The sequence below is a fragment of the Berghia stephanieae genome, chromosome 13, assembly GCF_034508935.2.
Source record: "Berghia stephanieae isolate SIO BIC M18660-M18661 chromosome 13, UCSD_Bste_1.3, whole genome shotgun sequence".
In the NCBI taxonomy this organism is placed as follows: domain Eukaryota; kingdom Metazoa; phylum Mollusca; class Gastropoda; order Nudibranchia; family Aeolidiidae; genus Berghia; species Berghia stephanieae.
In genome coordinates, this window is record NC_088372.1 from 37,856,128 (window position 1) to 37,861,161 (window position 5,034).

The 5,034-nt window shown below is 37.1% G+C and overlaps 1 protein-coding gene across 3 annotated transcripts in view; it reads right to left on the minus strand.

The window, feature by feature from the left end:
- Window positions 1-5,034, minus strand: part of LOC144959050 (dual specificity calcium/calmodulin-dependent 3',5'-cyclic nucleotide phosphodiesterase 1B-like) — a 675,925-nt gene that overhangs the window by 443,690 nt on the left and 227,201 nt on the right. The gene's annotated exons all lie outside the window — the stretch shown is intronic.

Sequence of the window (5,034 nt, forward strand, 5' to 3'; positions counted from 1 at the left end):
CGTCGAGTAAAACAACGATGTATTATTATTATTATTATCTTGTTAGGGACGATTCAATGTTATTTCTGGCGTGAAATTTTAATGACAATGTGCGAAATGTGCGACCTTTTTTTCCTTTCAATCTTTTAATATGGCACTCGCCTTCTGAACCTGTGTAGAACTCTTGGTTCGAGTCCCGTTATAACCTGCGCAAAGATAGTTGAGTTCTTTGAAAATTGCGCTTTACTCATAACATTATCTCATCGTATTTGGGTGTAAAAAAAAAATAAAAAGAGTACTTGGTCTCGACAAACGTGTTGTCTCTGACATTTAAAAAAAAACAACCTGTATGAGCTCCTCACAGGCATAGAGTGTGGATATGTGGTCGGATCGGAAGGTCTTGGGTTCGATCCTCGCTCGGCGCATAGTTGAGTCCTTGGAAGAGGCTTTTTACTCACATTCTCTCAACGTTCCTAGGTGTAAAACGAGTACCTGGCCGTAAACAGCGTTGTTTATGTCGGAAAATAAAATTATATTGTCGCCTGACAGGCGTCATGTCTCGTTCTACATGTTACGTGTTGCTGTTGGTCAGGGACCACTTGTAAAGCGCACGTTTGAGCACGTTTAGTTGATATTGCGCTATATAATAGCTCAGTTTAAAAGCTCAATTTGAGAGGAGTCTTGCACTACTGTTGGCTTGGGACCCTATGTGAAGCAATTTTGAGCACATTTTAGTAGATATTGCGCTATATGAACGCTGAAGGTATTTGTTAATCAATCAGCGACATGTTTTAGTCTTAGCAGTAAATCAACCCACGTAGTACCCAAAAAAAAAGTTGGACTTTTATATTGAGCATTATCCACAAACGTGCTCAAAGCGCTTTACAAAGTGTCCCTGACCAACAGCAACACTTAACATGTAGTAAGTACATGACGCCTGTTAGGCTATATTGCAACTTTTTTTTTCGACAGAGACAACGCTGTTAACGGCCAGGTACTCATTTTACACCTGAGTACGATGGGAGAATGTGAGAAAAGAGCCTTTTCCAAGGACTCAACTATGCGCCGAGCGAGCAAGGCTCGAATAGACTAGCGTCCTATCCAAAGGATAGCAATCAAATTGCTATTGTTCGTTTCACGCCATGGAGACCGTGTGAACTAGTACGTTTCCTTTTCAAGTCGAGACAGCATCGTTGTCGTATGCTTAGAGCAACTCAAGTCATTACTTAACGCCAAACACCAAATATTAAGAGTTGTTATGCTAAGTATGTAGAAGTGTGTGTGCTTTAATAATTCATTAATGATGACGTAAGGGAGTCGTCAGTATGTTTGTATATATGTGTAGTAGTAGTTTCTAGTGTGTAGTGTGTCATACTTAAGGAGGAGTGTGTTGTACTGGGTGTTTAAAGAATGTTTTTCAGTAAATGCTATTTTTAGCAGAGAATATATAAATAAAGAAAATATTTTAGGGTGTTCTCTTAAAGTATTATAGCATTCATTTTTACTATGTATTCTCTCGACTCAGATGTGAAAGCGTTCTTTTAAACTTATAATATTCGTATATCATAATAATCGAGTGCGTTGGATGTTTTACACAAGGACACAACGCCGGTGTCCTTAGTTCTGCGATTGACATCTCTCTCATCCAAGCACTAACCACGCACTAACCCACCCCACCCCCACCTCCCTCCCCCTCCTTGCCAGCTGACTTGGTCAGTAAGCAGAATGAAAATGTTGCTGCTTGAAGCTCGAAGGAAAATAAATAACGATGAGTGTTGAAATGTAAGCTCCAATTTTTTTTAACGAAGACAGGTACTGTGGACGTTTCGTGTTTTCCCTTTATCAACAAAACACGATGAATGAAACCCTAAGGACGAATTAGATGTGTGTGAATGGAGTAGTTAAGGTAAAGAAACAAAAACAATGATTGGACATGAAATAGAATCCCCATTTTTAAGGAATTAAAAGTAGTCTCGAAGTCCCAGGGTTGAGAGTGTTTTGCCAAGATGAGGGTAATTTAAATCGATCCACATTTAATTTGAAGGACGAATTTTCTGGCCAAATTTTTTAATATTATGGATTTTTCCAGAGTACGGTAGAACTGGCATTCATCACGAGCCAGTCAGTGGAGCAAACAGTCTATCACATATTTTAGGCTATCCTGTTGTTGTGTTTTGTTTATAGTCCAAATTAGTAGGCCAAGAGAACTAGGTCAAAGTTCAAAGTTACTTGCTTTTACTGTCATCTTATTATTATTATGACGTGGTCTTGTGGTCTGACACACTAGAGTTGCCAGATGGCCAATTTGTCCACACGGAGAATCGCGTTTCTGTTATTAGGTATCTAATTATTGTAGAGAAAATGATTCCCAAATATTTAATTAAAAAAAAAAGTATTTCTTTCCTAGTTTAGCTTTTTTTAAAATTTATTATTATTGTTTATTATTATTATTATTATTATTATTATTATTATTATTATTATTATTATTATTATTATATTATTATTATTATTATTATTATTATTATTATTATTATTATTATTATTATTATTATTCAGAGTGAGGCAGTTCATATATTTCTCGCGATAGTATCTATGTTTTTAAAAATCCTCTCTCGACTTTTGTTTTTGTTTTACAAAACAAACAAGTGATATTTATTGAGGTCATTGACCAGTGTTGTATGTTGAACAGCCTGAATAATTCAAATGCATTTAAATGTGATAAAAACACAGGCATGGATTGGATTTCACTTTTACATTGACCTGAATAAAATTCCTTGATTTGTTTTGAATAATTAATCGAATAATCAAATCACTTGGTTTTAAAATAACATTAATTGACGTGTGTGTGTGTGTGTGTGTGTGTGTTTGTGTGTGTGTGTGTGTGTATGATTGGGGGTTTCCGATAGCTTAATTGGTCTCACCATCAGCTATCAATCACGAGTAAAGTCGAGATTCATATTTCTCTCTCTCTCTCTCTCTCTCTCTCTCTCTCTCTCTCTCTCTCTCTCTCTCTCTCTCTCTCTCTCTCTTTTATTCACACACTCTCTCTCTTAACCTCTCTCCCCTCCCATTTATCTGTCTCTCCACCTCTCCATTTCTCCCTATATATTTATCAATCCATCCCTTTTCCCATCTTTCTCTCCATCTCATTCCCTCTCTCCCAATCTCTCTCACTTTCGTTCTTTCTCTCAATCTCTTTCCCTCCCATCCCTCTCTCTCTCTCTCTCTCTCTCTCTCTCTCTCTCTCTCTCTCTCCCTTTCTCTCTCTCTCTCTCCCCCTTCTCTCTCTCTCTCTCCCTTTCTCTCTCTCTCTCTCTCTCTCTCTCTCTCTCTCTCGCTCTCTCTCTCTCTCTCTCTCTCTCTCTCTCTCTCTCTCTCCTTCCAACTCCGTCGGTGATAATCACTGGTCAGCCATGTTCAGACTAATGAGAGTTGATGCTGACTCTTCTAAATACCAAACCAAGAATTGGATTACTTCCGGTTTGGGTTCCAGTTTTGTCTAAAAATATACAAACATTATCACCATCGTCGTCGTCGTCGGCCTTCTCCTCCTCCTCCTCCTCCTCATCATCATCATCAATATCATCGTCATCATCATCACCGTCTTCGTCGTTATCCTCATCCTCGTCCTCCTCCTCCTCCTCCTCCTCATCATCATCATCATCATCATCATCATCATCATCATCATCACCATCATCATCATCATCATCATCATCATCATCATCATCATCATCATCTCTCTATCCCTCTCTCTCCCTCTCTGTCTCTTCCTCTCTCTCTCTCTCTCCCTCTCTCCCTCCACCCCTTCTATACTCTCTATATTCTCTCCCTCCCCCCCCCTCTCTCTCTCTCTCTCTCTCTCTCTCCCTCTCTCGCTCCGCCCCTTTTCCCTTTGCCATGGATTCAAATATGCGCCGAGCGAGGCTAGAACCCAGGGATGAAAAATGAAAATAAAGATAAATAAAATAAAATAAAATAATAATAATATAAAAATTTTTAAAAAGAGGATTGCATCTTTCTTCAATTTCACGACCGCAGGTGATTTTTGTATCCGGTTTTTGTGTTAGATTACTTTCACTGTGATAATGTCAAAGAAGATTTATTATTATTTTTTCCTAACAACTAATTCCCACTAAAGATTGAAGGAATGTCTTGTAATCATTTTAAAAAGATTGGATATTTTGTAAGTGCTTCCCCCGGGGGGGAGGGAAAAATAAGTCACAGGTATGAAACAGACAGACAGACAGACAGACAGACAGACAGACAAACAGACAGACAGTCAGACAGACAGAAAGTCGGATGTAGACGTTGTATAGAGATTGAAAAGTATCTATTATATTTTTAAAATATTTTTTAAAATAGTGTTGGGGATCAACATTGTTCCGAGTAGCCATTGTAAAAATTTTTTCATCGAACACAGAATTACTGGCAAATCTAAAGATTATAAATCTATTTTTGTCAGATTGATATACGAGTAACTTACAACCCTTCCTTTTATTTCAGGCTAATTCTAATATCATCTGTAAACTCAAAAATTACTACGAAGAAATTTGCCAGGTTTTAATACTCAAGTCCCTTTTTTTGGCGTTTGCGAGTATAATTGATTCCACGCAATTCTAGCATATTCACAACAAAAATTGATGACGTCATTTACATCTCTTGATACTTCTTCCTACTTTTATTCCCTCCATATTAGTTATGCCACTCATGATTGTTTCTTGGTATAGATTAAACAGATCTGGTGAGGCAACACACCCTTGGCGGACTCCTTCTTAATAGGAAATGGAATTTCTGTAGAGTTCTTGATACTATAAATTAATAATAATAATCTCATCCGCAACAAAAAATGATGACGTAATTAAACATCTTTCTTGATAATACCAAGTAATAATAAGCTCATCCGCAACAAAAAATGATGAGTAATTTACATCTCTTTGAATCCCAAAATAAAAATAAAATCCCAACAAAAAAGAGACGTTTTGAAACTCTCTTTTACAAGGAATAAAAATAATTTTTAATTCTTTTTTAAAAATAGTGGGGATAAAAATTGTTCAG